This window comes from Columba livia, chromosome 2, assembly GCF_036013475.1.
Source record: "Columba livia isolate bColLiv1 breed racing homer chromosome 2, bColLiv1.pat.W.v2, whole genome shotgun sequence".
Taxonomy (NCBI): Eukaryota; Metazoa; Chordata; class Aves; order Columbiformes; family Columbidae; genus Columba; species Columba livia.
The window spans coordinates 94613090-94634989 of NC_088603.1; the positions used below are offsets into that span (position 1 = coordinate 94613090).

Genomic DNA, 21900 nt, shown 5'->3' on the forward strand with positions numbered 1-21900 from the left:
AAATGGTACTGGTAATCCAGTGCAGACTGTTGAGACTTATACACAAAATATCAGCCTGATAGACTGAATAGACTAATCAGAGTTCATAACAACAATGTAGGCATTTATGTTTAAAAACCCCACAAAACCCAGACAAAACCAAAAATAAAACTGACCAGTGAGGACTTCACCAGTTTAAGAAAAACAAATGCCCTTCTTCCCCATCTCAAAACCCCTCCAAAGATAGAATTGGCAGTAGTTTAATCACTCCTGCAAATATCAAAGTACATAAGTGTTAAAAAGCACTAAAGTAGTAAATACTGGACTGTGTGCTTAAAAAAAAAAAAGTGGGTGGGGAGTCAAAATGGTTGCTGAATTAATCAAATTACTTTAGTACATGAGAAAATATTTAGTTTGTGTGATGAACGTTAACCAACTCCCAGATGTGATTGAGGAACCCTTGTCCCATGAATGAGCCAGGCACTGTTGACTGGTGGACCGCAGGGTCAGGAAACTCACTGTTGGACTCTGGCTGAGGTAGGAGTCAGTGTCAGCTTCTGTTTATCGAGTGGAGCTTAAAAAGTGTTTCTGCAGTAAGACCTCACCTGTACATGGATCACTCTGCTGTAGCACTGGAAAAGAAGGAAGGCAGAAAACAGAGAGAGAGATGAAAGAGATAAAAGTCATTATTGTGTGACAGGGTTTGTGCATGAAACTTTTCCTTTGCTTACTTTCTCAGCAGTACTTGGTCCTGTGCAGCAACATGTGGAGCTAGCTGATCATCAGCCAGGAGGGAGTCCTTGCTTATTCTTCCTGTTTTGTGACGTCAAACATGCAATTAGGAGCAAGGCCGAGGTTGAATTTTAATAAACAATTGGAGTGGTCTGTACTTTCTACAATGAGGACATGTACTGCACTTTGGTTGTCTCATCATGTTGGCTAGCATGGCATATTTGGCTGAGCCTTTGTGCTGAGAAGCTTTTCCACATCTCCTTGCTATCAGATCTGCACATGTGGCAATGCTCGTACTTAGAGGATCTTTGGCTAATTCATCTCTGAAACTTTGGTGTCTGCTCTAGCAGTTTCCTTGGAGTGTATGGACCTGAAAAGAGAGGCAAAGCTCATTGTTGTAAAGGAAAGATATGATAGGAAATCTTGTAAATTATTGCATTGTCTAATAAATTCATTACAGTGTGAGAAAAATCCTCCTGAACAGCTACGTTACGTCATCTTTTCTCAATCCTCACCCTGCCACTTTCCTACTGTGGTTATTCTGAGGATCTTTTCAGTTTGGCTGATGAGTTGCTTGCTGATGCCAGGGCTCAGCAAATCGCTAGGTTCACATTCCTGAGACCTTAATGAGACTTAAGCACATGCTGAAATTCTTCTTGCTGAACAGTCGCATAAGTGTGGGTGGAAATAGTAATGTGGCCTTAACTATTACCATAAAAATTAATTTTATGTTAAATGTTCTCTGTTTGAAAATTGTATGCATTTTAAAACCTCTAGCTTTCACTTATGTCATATTTATACCTCATAGATTGAGTTTGGAAATATTACTGATAACACCACTGGGAAATATCATTTAACAAGTTTCAAGTTGCTACCAGCCCTGGGTCACTATCCTTTTTGTGCTCTTTCATTAGTTCATGGTGGGAAAAGGATGGCACGTGCTATGAGGTTTTGGTGTAATTTGAGAAATCAGCACATGCAACAGAGGTATTGCTTGTTATCTGCAACTGCATTGAAATTTCCTTTCTGCAGCTGGACAAGGAGAGAGAGCAACTGTGAGAACATATGTGCTTGAAAGCTTGTAGTCTCACAGCGTGGCAGATTTGGCACATGACAGGAGGGTTTTTCCCAGGGTGGTTGTTGTCGATAAGGATTTCCTTGACCCATTCCTTCTCTTTGATGCCAGCTCTCTCGCTAACCTCAGAGGAAGGGATAGGGGAACTGGAAGCTGAAGTCCTTCTGAGCTTTTGACATTTATATTGTGAGACAGCTGAGATTGAGTTCATTTTGCTAAGCTGCTCACCTATAATGGATCTGTCACAGTGGCTTGACAACGTATTTGGGTCCATTTTGGGCAGCCTTTGCTGCTCAGTGCTCTCTCTGTGCAAGTTCCCAGCAAACCACTCAGATTTAATGCTGTTGAATAGTGAGCCCTCCTCTCCCTCTCAGAATGTGTCTATCCTTTTCATAGGCTTAATAGGCAGTTGTCTGTTGCAGCTGTACTTGACCTTTGAATAAGTATCAAGTAGCTGAGAGCACCTCTTAATTTGACACCAATTTTTTCTTGTTTGGCTGTCATAAAGAAGACACAGCCAAATAATGAGCGTTATTTTGTGTTAAACTCCATTCTGTTTTTTTCTGGAATTAAAAATCTGTTTGAGTTTCTGGTTTGTTAATAATTTACAAACAGTTGTTGGTTTGTTTCTGGTGTAAATACATGGTGTGGCTGATGGGAAGGAAAATAATGGTATCAACTGAAAATCCAATGTTCCTGCCAACTGTGTCTGGGAAACCAGGTTAGTTTTCAGAGACTGAAGCCGCTAGTAAACCAGGAAATAAATGATTGCTTTTTCATGTCCAACCACTAACGCTGAAATTATGTAAGTGTATTTAACTCCAAGTTTAGGTTCAAAATTGTGTTTTCTGCTCAGGTGCAGACCTAGTTGAATCCGAAATATAGTTTCAGTCTTAGTGGAGCAGGAGGATGTTCTACCTTCTCTCCAATAACATAATTTTTTTCCAGTTCACATCACTGAAAAAACTTGCAGGAAGGTATCCATTTCTAAATATAGTAAGCTGAGCTACAGGCTTTACCAAGATCTGGGGAGCCAAGTGAAAATGAAACCACTGACTGACTCTCTTCTATACTAATTCGTCTCCCAGGACTCCCCTTTTTGGATTTCATTTCCTTCCTTCCCTCTTCCTCCTCCCCCTCCCTTCAGTGCTGCTTTTATTTTCACAATAGTTATATAATGCCGCCTGTCTGTCGGGATGTAGCCTATATAGCATAGCTTATACACGTGCAGGTAGATCTGTGTAAACCCTTAGACTTTCAGGTCACGTTAGAGACTTTGAAACAAGCTCGAGTTCAAAAGACCAGCAGCTTTCCCAGAGAATGCCAGTCACCAGAGCAGTGCCCCGGTTCCAGGTTGGCACTGCGCGGTGCATGGAGTTTAGGCTTAATAGGATATTTTAGTAATTTCTTCCTTCAACCTATGCAGCCTCGTCTCCAACAATACAGTACTGAACTGCTATTTTTGTGTTTGCTGAGGCAGATAGAAATAACACTACTGGTCAAAGGGTGATGTTTTAAGGGGTGTTTCCTTTCAAAAGAGGCAAAAGTTCAATGGATTTTGCCATCAAAGTGTGGCAGTTGAAAGGTAACTATGAAGACAGAGTGAAGCTCACTTCATTCTCAACAATGTGCATTTAGCAAAGTCGTACTCTGAAGACTTTCTCACTGGTGAAGCTAACTGTAGGAAATAAAAATTTCTGTACCTGATGCTTCTTTGTAGCTTGTTTTTGTGCCATTCTCTCCCAGAGCTGTCCATCTGTGACTTTCTAATTTGCACAATATTGGTACACATGCTGTTAGTCTTTCATTACCTCCCCTTGCAAATACGTCTGGGATTGAGGGAAAGCACTTGACAAATCCACTGCTCTTCTGAGACTTTTCCAGCACTTGCAGCATGTGTGTTAATTGTAAAAGCTGAAATGAAATACCTTGGGCTGCACTAACTCATCATCTCTTTTTCAAACAGCATATCTATCCCATAAATCCTCTTAGAGATAAATTGAAAAAGCCTGTACAAAAGATACAGCCTGGATGTAATAACTGAGCCAGTGTTCAACATCAGCCCATTATTCATGTACCTTTTTATTTCTGCTTGAAGATACACTTGACCAAACACCATCTCCAGCTGCTGAAGTGCAGCATTGGGAGACAGGAGACAAATCTCCTGCAAGGGACCCACCCCGAGGGGACAAAAACCTTCTGTGGGTGTAAGGTATGGACGGAAACAGTACTGCTTCTTTGTCAGTGTCATTTAAAGCCCATTTTTAGTTATGCCTACAAGACAAAATTGACAACCCTGTGGTAAAGCAGTGGTGTGTCAGAGACTACAGTTCACAGATCATTCAAACTAAAGATTATCAGGAGGTACTGACCTTGCAGAAACGCATATGTGCAAAAAATTCTGATTCCATTTTTAAAATGGAAGACGGAGACAAAGCCAAGGCACTTATTCAGTCTTACAGTAAATTCATGTATTCAGCAAGGAAATTCATAGGGTTTGGGTTGGAAAACACCTTCGAAGGCCATCTAGTCCAACCTCTGCAATGAGCAGGGACATCTTCAAACAGATAGGTTGCTCAGAACCCCATCCAGCCTGGCCTTGCATATCTCCAGGGATGGGACATCTACCTCCTCTCTTGGCAACCTATTTTGCCACCCTCATTGTAAATGTAACAAGCATACAATTTTCTGCATAGAGCAAGTAGCCAACCTGGTGTGTGTGGTTGTTTTATTTTTATCCTCTCCTTTCTAAACCCCTTCTCATGAAATTATGATCACTGGCCATTTGGGAGTGGAAATACTGCACAGGGAGTGAAAAGCCTCAGCTGCTTTTATCAAATGAAATAACTGTGTCTAAAAGGCCTCTGCCTAGATGGCTTCTAGAGGGCTATGTAGCATGCTGGCTCTGTGTACACTGCACCGGTGACAGTAGAGCCTGGAGCCTAGGTAACATGTTGGTTTCCCAAGTAGGTAGTTGCTGGAGACATTTCAAATGCTTTATTGTCTTCAGAATGAAACCTTTCTGCACAGGATTGATAAATATTAATTTAACTCTTTGTGTGAAATAGTTGCAACATGACTGGAGAGGGGTCTGTTTTACAAGCTCTGAATGTGGTATCACCAGTCAGCCACGTGTCACAGCCATGGGATTATAAGCAATTTTGGGCAGATAAAACGTCTGTTATTCTGCTTTGTATTGTGGCTGACACAATGAGGCCCTGCTGCTACCTGGCTCTGCTGGGAGCTATCAGCCTGGGAGAACTATAGCAGCTAGGAAATTTGTAAAATGCACAGACAAGATGTCCAGATAAAAAGGGTACTGAATCAATGTGAAACTGAAAAGCTTTTGAGAGATCTCCTGGTTAAACATTTGCTACTCTTCTGTGTTGTTTCATTCCCAACAAAAGATTAGTTTCTTATGAGGGAAAAAAAAAAAAAAAAAAAAAAAAAGACATTTCTTCTGTAGAGAACAGTCATGGTTGCAAAGTCAAAAGTGGATTTTGCTCAAGATAGATATTTTCTGGCCTTCCACTTTTCACCTTGTTGATGGCATCATTTTAGTTCAATATTATCTAATGTGGAAAAATCAACAATTAAGAAACATTTCTCAGCATTTTGTGATTTGGAATAATACTCTCTTTCATATTTTCAATTTATTTTCTGAAGCAACTTATATTATTATACCCCATTTTATGAGTGGAGTTTCAAATGCCCTAGAAGCCTTTGTTTTGTGAAGTGGATGAAGAGTTTCCAAGATAGAAAATTGTTTGGTCGATTCCAAAATTCCCTTTGAATCTCAAAATATTTAGGGTTGTCATGAATACAGTAATAAGCTGCTTCTTTTCAAATTTTTTTCTTGTCCTTATAAAACAAGAGCTCACTTTTTTTTTTATTGTTGGGATTATCTTTTGAAAAAACAACAACAGCAAATTAAGAAAAACCAACAACAACAACCAGGAAAAAAAAAAAAAAAGAAGCCAAAACAGCAAGAATGGTGTAACTGGTTTTTTGTTATCAGGAGTTTACTGTTTATCATGCTCTTGAACTTGCGATGTGGTAGTTTTCTTCTCTGTCATCGTAGTACAAAGCTATAAGTTAGAAATATTAGAAATATTTGCAATATTTTCCTCAAAAAATGTTTAGATTCTATCTTTCCATTGGTGGTTGTCACCAATGGCCTTGAACTTACGAATGGTGTTTTAAGCGCGCTTACCTAAAATCATATGCAAGGTATGGTAAAAGAGGTCACACCTTCACTTATATTAGCTGACGAAATTGGAGAACAACCCAGGAAGCTTTCAGGGATACAGGGCCCTTTCCAGGTGAGTGAACATTTCAGTAAGAGCAAGGTCATTCTGCCCCGCCCACTGACTAGGTTGGGTGGCACCACAGCAGCTGTTTTGTAGAACCTTCTGTTTATAGTGACTGGCAATGCAACAGTATAGAGATTTGGAGGAGGCTGAATGCACCAATAAGTTTGTTTTCCAGGCGAAAAAAAAAGGAGTAAAGCTTGATAAAATGGAGGGGTTGACAGCAATTATGTGACTTCCTTAATAAAGTCTCTGAATTTTCTGGGCAAGGACAGTGGTGGAAGCACAATCCAGGACTGATTACTTGTAACATTCACCTTAGATTAATACAGTTGTGGAAGGAGAGGACCTGCAAAATGTGGGGTTTTTTGGTGTTGGGTGGTGGTAGTGTTTTGTTTTCTGTTTTTTTTTTTATTTTTTTTTTTCCTTAGTAAAATGAATTAAATTAATACAGGTTTCTCACTTCTAGGACTGAAAGCCATTAGTACAAATGAGCACCCATGTCTTTTGTTCTGACTTGGTTATCTGCAGAATATCACTTGCAAAGTCGTGACAGCTGCAAAAGATTGGTGGTAGGGAAAACAAGAGTTATCTATCTGAAGAAGGGACCTGTTGTAGCCTAACTGTAGTTAAATATATGCTATCTTTAGCAGGAACATTTCTTTTAGCTGGAGTTGTCTCCCACGTGTACTTCAAAGGCTGGAGATATTGCAGTTTTTGTCATATTTCTTTTCCTTTGAAGGTTTCAAAATTTCTTGAACAGTTCTAAGAAAGAAGAAAGATACTTTTAAATATATCCATGACTCAGTATATTTCAAATATTTTTAAAGTCTGTATTTTGCATTCAGCATGGCTTTGTTTACTGCAAAATTGTTAGCAGAGAATGAATCTGAGCATTTTGGCTTGAAGTGACAGAAAGGTTTAATATCTTCCTTCCTTTGCCTTCCAAAAGACTACATTGCTTTTAATTAGCTGTAGTCTCTTTGCTAAGTAGAATGAAATTGCCCAGCTGTGTAGGAGTTGTGGGCCAGCAGTAGGTGTTGGAAGCTGGAAGCACTGAGACACTCTTTCCAACAAAAGCATTCATAAGCCAATCTCATGTTGAGAGTGTTAAATAGCAGCGGATCACTTAGATAATTTGCAGATCTGGATTGTAACCATATGTCTTTATCTGGCCAAAATGTGCTGGGTTTTGGCTTTTAAACTTAATTGTAGTAAGATATTGTTACTGAGAGTTTGCACATTTCCCAGTGTGATTGCATGCTGTGATCTAACAGCAATGCCATTCCTATCTTTACCAAGAATACTGGGTAGTGTTTTAGCTTCATCCTTCCCTAGCATTTGTTTGATGGATTAATTTGGTTCTTTCTCTAGACTTATTTGTGAAAGACCAAACAGCAAAATCAATGAGGGCCGTTTGACAAGCTGATGATCATTCATCGTGTGCATAAATTACTTTTTCTGCAGTGTTACACAGTCCCAAAGCTGCATTTAGAGTGATATCACACAGTCTCCTCATACTTACAGCTGACATAACTGTGTGTTATAATTTATGCATAAGTGGACAGCATGTTTAACTTTTAAGTTTCTTTATGCCATCTGGACTTCATTTGGAAACACGAGCTGGAAAAATGAGTGGAGAGTGATGTAGCTTCTAAATTTAACTCCTGAATTAAGATTAAACTGTTAAATTGTTTCTTTTTTTGTGTGTGTGTGTATAGTTGGTTCATCCTTAAAAATAGTCACACACAGGTATTTAGCACTTGTGCATAGAAAGAAATCTGCCTTTAGTACTAAAATTAAGTCACTTCTAACAACTACATTCTCTCAGATGTGCAACCCCATCATGACAGAAACACCTTATGGCAAAAAAACATTAAACAGACAATTCTTTAAGATCCTTTTTATTCAATAAATCACATAATTTGTACATTCATTTTTTATGTATGATCCTACAGTAAAAGCAAGATACAATATTCTGCTGATTTCACAAAACTTCATGAGCATTACAAATAGTAACTCTATTTTTACTTACCTTCTGAATAGTTACTTATTCAAGACTAAATACATATGGATTTTAAATCTAAACAAATGGTTTGAAAATGGTCTATAATTTTTTTCTGTTTTACTTAGTTACAAAAGAACAATTGTCCTAAAAAAATGTGTAAAGAAGTTTTCTTACTCTACTGTTTGATCAGCAGAAATCAGGTGCTCTCCATGTCAAAGAAAAATCTTTCTCCCATGTATTTACTGTCAAAATGCTTAGTTTGCTAGTCCTCTGTTGTCTTCAAGCTTTAATTAGTTTTTCACTAGGTTCAGCAAATTACTAGAATGAGTAATTTAAATGTGGGTAACAGAGAAATGACCAAATTATTAAGGACAATGAGAACTAAATCTTGTTGCAAAAGTTATAGGAAAACTTTGTTATAAAGTGTTTTTTCAGTAAAATAGCAGATGAAACTTCATATTCAAATAATGTGAGTAAATCGTATTTGGAAACAGCCTACAGAACATGTATTGCATTGACAGTCCTGAAATTAGCTATTAGCATTTAGACAGTAGATCTTGGAGAAATGCTGTATTGTAGCCCCTTGAAAATGTCTCTTCAAACTCAGCAACAGTCGAAATTTGGCTCTAGTAAGCAAGAATACTGAACAAACCAGAAAATATCATCGTGGTGTTGCATCTATACTTGCAAGAATAAAAAAGCTGGCAATCAAGAGTATGAGACAACTTCCATATATGAGGAGATGAAGTTCACTGACACATTTCAACTTTGTAATAAACATACCTGAGCAATAATAACCCAGAATTTTATCTAACCTTGGGCAGTGTGGAAAAGAACACCACAGACTTTTTTGTGTGTGTATGATGATGCAAAAAATCAGGGTGTCAAACATAACGCTTCAAACTGACAGCTTTAAAAAAAATTAAAACTGTTAGAAATTCTTTTACACAAGCAGGTTATGAAATCATTTAATGAATTATTGGCAAAAGTTCCCTGAAGTGCTATCAGAGCAAAGGCATAGACACAAGCTTTGGCTTGGAAAGTCCCTTTGCTGTTGAGGAAATGTTGCTGCCTACCCTTGCTGATTAACTATCTCCTTAAGCATCAGTTGCTGATGGTGGTAGTCAAAGGCAGAGCAGTAAGTAGCAGACATCGCATCTGTCTGAATTATTTTCCTACTAATGCAATACACCATGCACTTATGGCTTTTAAGTAAAAAATATGTTTTAAGGGTTGTTTAAAGTACTTAAGTGCTTGATTTAGTAGATGAAGGAACTGATTTGGTTAAAAATATAACATCTGTATATGTTTCACAAAAGTGTCTTAAAATTTGAACTACACTGGCCTGCCAGTCTAGGGGCTGGTTTTCTTTACTATCAGCTTCACTATCCTTGTTTTACCTTTTGAGCACATAGGGACATGCAGTTCTAATGAACAGGGCCAAATTGTATGAGGTACAGTAGGAGCTCATTCACATTCAGGTTGTGCAGGGTGGTGAGAAAGTGCTATTCTATTAATACTTGTCTGCAAGAAACAATAACGTTTTACAAGACTGACTTTTAATTATGTCTTTTACTTGGGTGCGGAGCAATCCCTGGAGGATGACTTTTCACTTATTTTAAAATAGAAAGCAGCAGTGCAAAAAAAATCATATTCAAGGTAGAAGCAGTAGAGATTTGGAACTTGTTGGCTGACTTATCTTGCTTGTTTATTTTGAGCTGAAGGAATACTATGTCTGAGACAACCCTTAAGGAAGGCAGTTGTAAGTATTAGAGAGTGGCATCTTAAAGAATTCTGATTCTATAAAGGGAATAATCAAGATGATGATTTCCCAGCTTCGGAGTGAGGCAACTGAAGTTTTATTCTTAGAAGTTCTTCGATAAAGAATTTGTATGCATAATATCATTGTATTTGGTTTCATTAGTAGCATAACTATAGTGCACTTAGTATTAATAAAAACAAGAATGCATGTGACATGGCTTTAAAGAAAAAGGTCTCCTAATCCACAGGGCTTGTTTTTCATTATATGGTATGTACAGGCTTGGACATCCATGAACTACTACTAAAGCCTGAGAAAAGCAATTTTGTAGTCAATGGACTTGAATTTGCAATGCTTCCACTTAGAAATTTTTAAGGGTCTGTTAATTTCAGAATATCTGGAAAAAATAATTTAATTTGGGCACTTTCTGTCTTCAACTGTTCTTTGCCAATAACTAACGAAGTATGTTATGTTAGACAAGAAGCAGCAAAGGGGCTTTGTATTCTGGTGTGCATCCAGACCCACCTTAGACTCAGAGGGTTATAATGCCAGCAAGCCACGTGTGGCATCATGGATTCTTTGCTTTGGAAATAGGTGACTACTTATGACAGATGTTCCCACTGCATGACCTTTCTGGAAATGGGAGCAGCAAATACATTAAATGCTTGTGTGGTGTGGGTCAACATTATACCAGAGTGTAGTTCTGGATTCTCAGTATTTAGTGAAAGATGATGCTGCAGCTGAGAAGCAGCAGACCATGGAGCTGTGTTGTAGTTGCTGAGCTCTGGAGCCACCCAAAGTGCTCCTGGTGACTGGGGTTTGCTTGCTTGTATTCCCATTGGGTACATATACTATTAAGATATTTGTGGGGTCTCTTAACTTTCTACCTTTTACTGACCGTTTTCAGGGTGCAGGGTGGTGGGTCAGTCACATCATTGGTTTCACCTAATCAGATTTGATCTACTTGGAGTTATGTTCTTCTGTGCAGCAGAAGGAGCAAATATTTCCCTAGGTATCTGTATATGGCTTGTTGTCTTGTGGGTGTTTACTTGTTTGAATGGTATTCGAGTTGGAAGTCGGAGGTGGCTGCAGCATTTTTGTTCCTTTGCACTGGTAAAACCCTAAATATATTTTGGTTTTTAGAGAAAAAAAGAAAGAAAACACAGAATTTATGGCAGTGATAATTCTTCTCTGAAGTTTCAGCTTATGATAGGAAGATTATTTAGTGGTTTATGCCAAGTGGACTAGCTGCAGCAGAAGACAGAAAAGGAAGTAGAATATTGATCGCATCAAAGCAATCTGGAAAGTGCTGTTTTGTAAAAAATTCCCTGCTGAAAAGTGTTCAGATATTTCCTCATGGAAGATGTTGAGGGACAGAGAGAAAGGCTGTTGTTTCATAATGAGCTTTTTGCTTTGGAAGACATTTTTGATGGGAAGATGAAATATTTTGAAGGAATTATGCCTCAGACAAGTTTGATAATGATATGTGGGGATGGTGATTCAAAACTGTTAATCTCTTTGTCCAGACTATTGATGCTTTCAATTTGATGCGTTTAAGCTTGTTAACTAAAGCAGAAGTACTGGAGGACACTGTATATAATGTCCTTGTAAAACTATAGTACCAAAAATGTAAATGCTTACAACATTTTGACGAATACTGATTTCTAAATTTTACAGGAAAGAAACACCTCCTAAATAGTTTTCTCAATACTCACATATTTTTTTTTTTCCTAGCTGTCATATTTGTATGTGCGATAACACTACAGTGACATGAATTACTCATCCAGTGTTTTATACGTGTGTGCAACATGGGATAAGCATGGACATCTGATCCTGACCATGTTTTTCAAACCAAGATGGTTCCCCTTAGTTATATTTAAAAGAACTCTTATTTGCAGGTATTAAACTGCCTGTTTCTGTCTGTTGTGTGAAGAGCATGAAAGCACAGTAGTATCTGGCTGCTAGGGAATACTGCAATGCACGCTACTGATATTAAATAAGACGTAAATGTGCAGCCAATATTTGCCCTTTCATGTGTCACCTGGATGAGATCAGCTCTCCCAGCTGATACAGGGTTTCTGGCAAAGCCAGTCAGAAAGGTTTTCCCTGGGTAAAGAACAAAGAAAGGCAGCAGAACTCTCTTCCTGTTCTGCAGAGTACTAACAGGGAAAATACACCATCACAGGAAGACTTTGTGGTTGATGCTCAGATAATCAAAGTGGGATGAAAACTATGTGGATGTAGTCTGACAGTCTTTCTTTTTAAAAGCAGGGCTGCCCAAAAGTCTGTTGAGTGTACCAGTCTTTGAAAGGGAAGCAAAGATAAAAAACAGGTGGCCAGTATAAATCTAATAATGGCTACATTTGAGGCTTTACCTGTTATTTTAGGGAAAGAATAAATAAGTGTATAGAAATTTCATTTATTTCATAATCCTGCATGCAGACACAACCTGCAGAGGGTATTTTCAAAATAAGGATTGATTCTCAACCTGTTGGGCTCTGTGGTTTAATGTCATAATCCATTAGTAAGCTAAGACTTGTAAGAGACTATTAAAATGTTAAAAGTTTTTAATAGTTGCCAGATAGTATGATCTGAGTTTATTGCAAATATTTCATTGTAATTAAAATAAAAGGCATTTTTAGGATACTTAAATGTTAGCAAAAATACAAGTTCTGAAAGCTCTTACTACTTTTTCAAGAAACTTGAGTAGCATCATTCTCTCTGTTAAAATTTTATCTAACAGGAAGTACAACACAAATCAATTAAATTCCTCTGGTATTTGAAACTGGAGATTGAATGCATCTTAGGCCTATAATTTCAGTATTTCACTGTGGTATATAGCATCTAGCAAAGGATTTCTGCAAGATCAGAAATAGTATCTCTATAAGCTCAGAAATACTAGTAGTGGCCTTCTATAATTTGGTTTCCTTCTAATTGTTCTTATTGTTATATCTGCTCAGTTTCTGGAAGGATTTAGTATGATGGAGGCAACCCTCCCCCCAAACTTAATTAACCAGTTCTTTACGTGACCAATTAGACATGCTGAATTTCCAGTGAAATACAATGTTTCATCCTAACTCTTCATGCTTATGTTATCCAGCTGTTACCTGTAAACTGAAAGAGGATGTTGCTATAGTGAATGGTTCCTAATAAAATTCAAATTAAATAGTCACCTCCATTACAGATTAAAAACTCAGGTTCAGCAATTATCCAAAGAGCTCTACTTCACTGAAAACCTGCAATCATTTACCTACTCCTTTCCTTTCCTGCCTGAATTTACAGCTCTCTCTCACAGACACTTAATTTAGATTTACCTTAAGTTGTGCCCTAAATTGTTTCCATTATCTCAACCTGGAGCATCCTCTGTCTATTCCTGGAATATGATATCATTATTTTTGAGCTGCATTACCTACAGTGTATGCTGTCTTTTCTACATTGAAAATTTTCAAGAAAAACCTTTTTCAGTTCCTGTTAGTTAAATGTGGAAGGAGGAGGTCTGTGTCTGATGTATTAATTCCAGTTATGGTAATGGTCTTTGAAGAACATTCTCATTTATTCATAGGTTATACCAAGTTTTTTGATGTCCAATGTAATGTTTATAATACAGAGTTACACTGTGTTTTGTAGATTAATAAGTAGTGATAGGTGGAAGAAGTATGGCCATGTAATAATAATCAAAATTTTGGCCTTAATCAGAATTATTTTGATAGGCATAGCTGAAAATTTTTCTTATTCCTGAGTTACTGTCTCTATAAGGATCCCAGTTTACTGGTTTAGCATTTCTAGTGAAAAGGTTCATGTATTCAGAGACTAGGTTAAAAACCCATGGGAATTATTTTCTCAGAAAGGCATTTTTCTTGTCACACAACCACGTGCCTTATATGATCTCCCCTTTAGTAATCCAAGCTTGTTTTGATTTATTGTCATTCTTTAGGAAGCCAGATTTCCATAAAATAATGGAAGTTCTTTCACTATGCTTGCTGAAAATTACCTCTTTTTAACGACTGTAACCCTGCAGAGACTCTGGACCAAAATCTTTAGAGTAGAGGGTTAATCTGTGTATCAGAAGAAGACAAGATTAAACAGCAAATTAGGATCACAAACTATTCACATAATAACTACCTGCAACCTGGGAGTTCTTCATTTCCACTAAAACTTCTGAACTGTGGATTTACTTTATATTCTTGGTGTGACAGCAGTTTGAGAATGAATGGTTGTTGGCACTGAATTTGTGCATGAAGTGTTAGATATATGCTACTGACAACATGCCTAATGTGCAAGATGCTTTTGGGCCATTTTGGAAGCAAATTTTGCCTTGGACTTCTGTAGAGGTACAATGCAAGCAGTTCCTTTAAACTGAAAAACTCATCTTATTGATCCACAACGCAAACATGACCTCATGCTCTGAGGGACTGCTAAAGCTCTGGCTCTACTTGTCAAAGGTGAAATTACTGGGGCTGAGGCCAAGCTCGGGAGAATGTGAATGAAGAAAAAGCTGAAGGCCTAATTTGATTTTCTGTCTGGAGCTGGTGCCTCAAGCCTCTGTAGGCATAAGCATTAGGAACAGAAGGAAGGAAGAGCTAGTACTAACTATCAAGGAGGTGGTGCAGCTAATTGGAATTTAATTTACAGGCAGTGATAGTGGTCCATCATTGCCACCCTCTGCGTAAGTGATGGGCCAGGTCATTTACGGCAATGAGAATCACTTGGCCCGGGACCAAGAGAAGGAGTGCAAATGTGACTCTGTTCATCTCTCATTCCTGAAAGGGAAAGCATAAGAAGATACAGAATTTTTCAAAGTTGCTCCAGAATATTGTGTCAGATCACATCCATATCCAGTCATTCCTGCTTCCTGTTCCACTTAAGAGAAAGCCGTTGGAGAAACAGTCATGGCCTGACATGTAGAGTTACTGCTGCAAGGCTGTTGCATCCTCAAATTACTGGAGAAAAGTGGGTTTTGGCCATGAATCCAGCCAGGAACCTTTAGGAACTGCTGGAGTTTGCTTTGCTGACACAGAGCCTGGCATTTCATTAGGTGATTTTCAAAACCCCAAAGGATGGGAAACCTTTTGACTTATCCAGCATAACTTGGTGTTTGCAAAGATTTCTTAACTTTTCAGTTTTCAAGCTTTCCTCTATGTTTCCTTAAGGATTTTGGAAGACCAAAATGATTGCAGTCTGAAAGTGAGCAGAGAAACCTATTTGTTTTACCAGCAAAGAAACAGAAGCAATGGTTGTATCTAAAATAACTCAGTTTGGAACTCTGCCCTCTTTGAAATGTATGTTTGTAGCTGCCCTTTATGTTGCTCGCATCACCTTCGATGAGAACGTGGATAGACTTGCATTCACCACCTTCTCTCAAGCTATTTGCCATATATATTGCTCTGTGAGGCTAGCCAGTAAGAAATTCCCGGTTTACAGGAAGGCAGGTAGAGCCTGTGTACCTTATCAAGCATTGTGTTTACTTCACTGGTTGGTTTGAACCACAATGTGATAGCAGAGGTCCAGTTTTGGTACATTACTCAGGCATGTCTTATAACCTAATGACCTTGAAGGTGTTACTGAATTAATACTAAGCATGCACTTCTGTACTTTGCTAAGTGAGCCTAATTGATCAAACGCTGTCTGGGGTGATCAATCTGTTGAAGGTGAATAACTTCTATTTCACTGTCATGAGGTAGGATTTTTGCTGTTCACTGAAAATTATTACGTTGCTTTACCAAGGCTTCTGTTGATTACATAGATTTTTTTTTTTTAATTATTCTTTTTATTATTTATTTAGCTTATTAAGGAGTAGAAAAGATTATTTTGGATTTTATACAATTTGCAGAGAAGAAAAATAATGACTTTACTCTAAATGCAGGAAAGGATTCTCTTTTCCTGATACATTTGAAATGTAATTTTGCCTGGCAATTAGAGCCTATGAGAGACTGACTGGCTGGGTATATCAGGTTATGGCCATAATCAGGCAGAGTCCACTTTAATTAATCTGATTATTATACATTTTGTGGTACTCTAAAATTGTTTAGTTTCCCTGTCATTTATTAAGAATAAACGTCTCTTCTACCTAGGGATGATTGTATAATGCAGAATTATTAATGGTTAGTCATAAGAAACTAATCAAGTTAGAGGCAACATGGAGTGAGGGAATGAGCACAGAACCAGGAGATCAGTTCTTCTGTTAATTTGATACATGATCCTGGAAAAAAATCACTTACTGCTCACTGCAGTCTTTTGATTTTCCTTTAGCTAAAGAAGCAATATTAATACCCTGGCAAAGGAGGGAAATAGGTATTGGGAGAATCAGCTAATGAACATAGTTATGGTTAAAAAGTTAATGTTTCAAAAAGTCTTATGTTTAAAAAAAATCCAATATTGATGTGTATATCTGTGTGTTTACCTGTGTATACAGATAATTAATAACAGAATTGGAGAACTGATTATGCTATTTACACGTTTAATTGGCAATCCATTTGTTTGGGAGGAACTTTATTATCTACTTAATTTTTTCTTATAACCAATAATACCTAGGTTAATTTATTTTCACAAAACCTGCCCAAGGAAGTGAAGAGGAGATTAAGGCCAAAACTGACTATTATGGTAATTTACTCTAACTCCCATAAAAGAGAAGCCAAAGAATGTTCTTCCAGTATCTTCTATGTCAAGGCACTATAACATTTCCTGTTTTTTAATGGGTGAAATAAAGTCCAAGGAGAAGAATCAACTCTGGTTTTTCAGACTTTTAGATATACATGTAATTCAAATTAGAATAAGTAAAATTTTACTTCCTCATAACTGCTCTTTGACTTATTTGTGTCGAAAAAAGAAATTCACATGTATCGAAGGTTTGTTTTTTTTCAGTAGCTTGCCTAAGGTGACACAGCATAGAAGGAGGCTAGGAGCAGAACTTGGTTCTTTTGGAGTCCTCATTTGTTCCATGCAATTGTAAGGTTCTATGGCTGATAAATAACTTGGACTAACCTGTGGTGCAAGCTTTTTTAAATTAAAGGCTCAAGCACCAAGATAAACCTTATTTATTGTGTAAAAACTGACTTGCTCTCATGCTGATGAAGCACTGTAATTTTTGGCCACCACAGTTCTTTCCTCCAGCATGTGAAATACTGTTTGAAGAAAAGTGAGTCCTGAAACAAGAGAGTCTCATTGGCGTTATGCGTTCCTTATCAAGCAATTTTACTTTTCTAGTAGCAAATGTTAAAAATTGCGGAGTTGTAGAATAATTTAAGGTAGAAGGGTTGTCTGGAGGCAATCTTGTCCAAGCTGCCCTACATCTCAGCACCTGCCCAAAACAGGGCTAACTTCAAAGTTGTGGCTAATTTCAGAGTTAGATTATGTTACTATAAAATGTGTGTAATTCCCATCTTCCTAACAGTTAATTATGGTGGGGCTTCTTATCTGACACCATCTGGAGATTCTTGTGATTTAGTCCTCTCCTGACAGCCTCAATAACAGTGTAATCCAGTTGTGTCAGTCCTTGATCATCTCGTTTACATTTTCCCAGACACCAAACTTTGCTTAATACACATGTGTTTGCGGGGATAAATTTTGGGCAGGAAACAAAAAAGGGAAATATTTGCCTTGTAGACTGCCTCACCCTTTTGACTAAGCTACAAATAATACCCACAATATTGATTTACTACAGTGCAATCAAAAGCATAATTCAGTATTCTATGTTTAAATAACATTTAATGCCTATTTTTTGTCCCCTGGGAAAAAAGAGGCACAGGAAAAAAAAACAGATTCCAGGAATATTTCTGGCCCTTTTTCCTTATCTTTTTGACTTCAGGAACTACTTTCACAGCCTACTGATCATGCATGGGAAATAGAAATTTATCGCTCATGTAGGAATTCTGCAAGTTGTACACATTCCCTTACCACATTCCCTTACCCTGGTGAACGTTTTTTCTATTCTGCATTATGTATTTTACGTTTGTTTTGCATACACTCAAGATATACACTTGGTAAAAATTACCACATTCGACTTCCATTTCTTACCTCTCAGTTTATCACTCTACCAAATTTGAGCTTGAACTTTCTTCCACAGTCTTTTTAGTGTGTTGTAGCTTTATTTAGACTATGGCTCAGTTATTTGGTGTAGAAATGGCATAATGCTGTCTCACTTTAGTAGATTCATCCCAAGAGGAAGATGAGGTCAGGAGGATCAGAACAACATACAGAACAGCACTTGTCCATAGGTTTACTGGAATCTTGTTCTAGTGTCATCCCTTGGACTAAACCCTCCTCAGCAGTAGGATGCATTAGGTGCACTCATGGAGCATGTCTTTTGATTTATCTTCGTCAGCAGGAAATCCATTTCATCAGCTCTGAGACTATGCTGTGAACTGAAGTGCAAAGTGGGGACATACAGGAGATCTGCTTCAAAACTGGACTCCTGATCTGGACTAGGATACTACTGTAGACATGCTCTTAGTCACTTAACACATATAACTTGGAAGGTCCTGAATACTTGTCTATGAGGTAGTCTTAGGATTGGTCATGAAGTAAACAAAGGTGATGCGTGGAAGGAGTCATTCCCTAGAGTTACATTGGCATAAGTGATATCAGAAGCAGGCTGTTTGGGTTTACTGTTACAACAGAGCAGAACTTTGTGCATAGCAGGTGAAGCAGTTACTGTAGTTATCTTTGTAGTATTTGTGTCAAAGTTTTAGTTAGAATTAAAATGAAAGGAAGCTGTGCCAGAAATGCTCAATGAAACTGCAGTTTAGAAAACTCAGCTTTCAGACTTCTGCCAGATCAAGCCCGCTGCAACCACATGACACATTTTCTAAACTCACTGAGATAAGCTCCCAAAACATTGACAGGAGCTTTGTTCCAGCAGGCTTCATGCCTCATTGCGTAGCATCTGTTCTTCTGCAGCCAGCATAAACACATTTACACTGTACAGTATGCCTTACTGAATTCTAGCGCAGCGCCACAGAGTATCTGTGCCTGGTTTATCTGGTCCTGCTGCTGACTAAACCAACAGTGCACAGATCCAGCCCTTAATATCGTGACACCATGGCTGCAGGACGCTCACATAGGCCTACTTTGGTTCTTCGGTAATGCTGTTTATTAAACTTGCAGACCTAATTTATCTTAATAACACTTGTTGAAATAAATTTTAATGACAACAGGGGTGGGTGGTTCTTTCCAGTTTTTCCCTCTGTGGCTTTTGCAAAATGACTTTTTAATGACTTCTAAGACATCTATCTATAATAAGTATTAGTAGTTCATACTTTCAGAAAACTCTTCCTCTACCTGAACAGGAAATACTCAGCTTCCACAGGATGTGCTGCTTTCCACAGGTGTAAAAGTGCAAGTGAATACTCTGCTTTTGAATCGTAGAATGGTCTCTGCTTTGAAAGAGAAGAGCAACAGATAGGAATAATAAGCAGTTAAACATTGAATAGTTTATAAAGTGAAAAAAATTTAAATGCATACAGTTTTTCTGTCCTGAGTTGTTTCTAAGGGTGTGGTTTTGGTCTGAATTGTTAGTGATAAAATATTGAGTATGTGTATTAATTGGTTTGGACAGATTTCCTTCCTTTCCACAAACATACACTAACGGACTTTACCTGATTTCACAGTTATACAAAAACAAGTTTTAGAATCACCTATTACTTATATGGGTAATAAAATCTTTAACATTTTCTGAGGGCTCTTATGACACAGTAATTCTGGTCCAGCTAATGCAGTGACATCTTTCAGTTAGTAGTGTTCTGACGAGTACTCTCCCTGAAATCCATACAGTAAGCTACTTCAAAAATATTAAATCTGTTGACTATTTAGGTACTGACCTGTGAGCCCTCATATAATAATAAACTTATGCAATGGTATTATGCTTTTCCAAAGAATTCCATTAACTATGCTATCCCTATTTGTTCTTGTGCAGAATTTGCCATTACAGTTACATGTGACATGAGAAAAGATGTCTGTTTTCTTAGTAATGAAAACATTGTATAAATACTAAAAAAATAAAATTAAATCTCTTTGAATATATACGTTTTTCTGATTAAGCACTTAAAACTCTAAGATATTTTTTTTTTCCTCCCTTCAGTAACAGGAGAAAATAAAAATCTGAGATTAAAATATATTTCACTTTTATTAAATGGAACGTAAGCAAAAACAACTTTTTTTTTTTTTAATCCTTGTTACGTAATTTTTATCTAGTATAATATACCTGAGGAGCTCTGTCTAAAAAGGAAAGGATCAACCACAATACTGCCAGTTAGATGGTGAAATGACAGCTGAAAATGGAGACAGTGAGCAATGCTGTGCATAATTAGTAGATTTAAGGGAATGAGCATATTTAAACTTCGGGCAAATTTGATTCCCCTCAGAAATTAAGAACTTGTGGCCCCTAAAATACGATTAGTATGTGTATGTGTTTCACATGCTTCCGATTTACAGAAATGTAGCTACTTTCTGACTGTCTGGTCATTGTATATGATTTTATACCTGTAGTGTCTGAACAGTTTATGATCTGTAATGGTAGTTTATTATCCCAATATCCCTCTGTGTAATTTTTGCATTAAGGGAGAACCAAGGCACACGTAAAGTGAGGTCATTTCCTGTGGATATACAAAGAATATGTGATCAGGATTCAGAGTCAGAAGCTAAGAAATCCTTTGCAGTGTTTCATTCTAATTCTATCCCTCATCCTTTTTTTTTTTTATTTTTTTTCCCTTTGTCTCTGTTTTGTTGTTGTGGTTGTGTGTGTGTGTGTGTGTGTGTGCGTGCTGGGATTGTTTTCGTTTTGTTTTGGTTTTCTCTCTCTTTAAACCTGATTTCCTAAGGAAACAAGACTTTAATGATCATTCCATGGATGTGTCTGAGTACTCTTCTTAAGAACTTTTAAACCAGCTTCAACCAAACTTAACAGGAATGCAAGGGAGTATTTCTAAAATTAGCAAGTTGCAGTGATTGCCATAAGAATAAGTAGCCTGGCTCTGTTTGTGCTCTCACTGAGCAAAAAAATGCTAAAAAACATCAGTCTGTATTGAACACTAGACAGTTTGCATGGTCACCTTGAGAAATCCTTGTTTATTGGTTCTGAATCCCATTATATTATTATTTCATTTTATCATTGCATTAGATATTTTCTTCTCTTTGCAGACAAGCTATTAATTGTACATTGGTGTCCTGTGTGTTATACCTATATGAATTTACATATGCATGCATAGATGTATATATATGTTTCCTGACCAAAAAGAGGAAAACGGGAGAACCTATCCTATTTCCACTGTGACACACCCAAATTTTCTAGTTTTCAGAGTGAAAGGAAGCCAATGAATTTTCCCAAATTCATTGGGTAACCATATCCTAGGCCTAAATGCTTTGTGCAGAAACTGCCTATTTACATCCCACATGTTTAAGTATGGTTCCATATAAAGAGCAATGGTTTGGCTATGACAGATGCTATTAAAATGGCTGAACTAACATGTTCTTGACAAGAAAATATTGGGGTTAATAGCGTAGAAATACTTGCACGTGAAAAGTATTGGTAGTGGTGAGACAAAAAAAAAATGTACTTAAATTTTGAGGGATTGCTGCAACCTGCCCATTCAAATGCTGAAGTAAAGTACAGCCTCAAGAAAGTTGCTTGGATGACAATATTTATTGCCCCTTCTTTTGTTTAAGCCTTTGAAAAGTTGTTCTCGCTTACGACTTTACTAAGCAGCAGACCACTCTTGTAAGCCTCACAGGTTTTTTGGCCTGAATAATTGTTGTATTTCAACCTACATTATAACTGTGGTAGAATTATTTCCATAGTGTGTGGGTGTTGGGGGTTGGAAGGTAATTAATAATCCCTAAGAATATGTCTGAGCTATATTTAAACAGTCAGGTGAAAACCCTTTTATTGCAGCCCATCAAGAATAATGCATGTGTTGGGATAGACTGTCACTATCTGTTGTTTGTAACAGTACAGTGGACTTGCCATTCTGGAAGAGGACCTTCTAGAACTGAAAAAGTGGTGCTGAGACATTTGGTGTAGGAATCTCTCTTGATATTGACAGGG

General features: G+C 37.5%; 1 protein-coding gene across 21 annotated transcripts in view; it reads left to right on the top strand.

Annotated features, from left to right (window-relative positions):
• LOC102098626 (poly(rC)-binding protein 3) overlaps nucleotides 1-21900 on the top strand; it is a 524682-nt gene that overhangs the window by 204838 nt on the left and 297944 nt on the right. The window contains exon 3 of one of the 21 annotated variants that reach the window (XM_065052884.1): nucleotides 719-20026. The exons of the other annotated variants lie outside the window; for them this stretch is intronic. The gene's annotated coding sequence lies outside the window, so the exon portion shown is untranslated. Of the gene's footprint in view, nucleotides 1-718; nucleotides 20027-21900 lie in introns of those variants that run through there. 21 annotated transcript variants of the gene reach the window in all.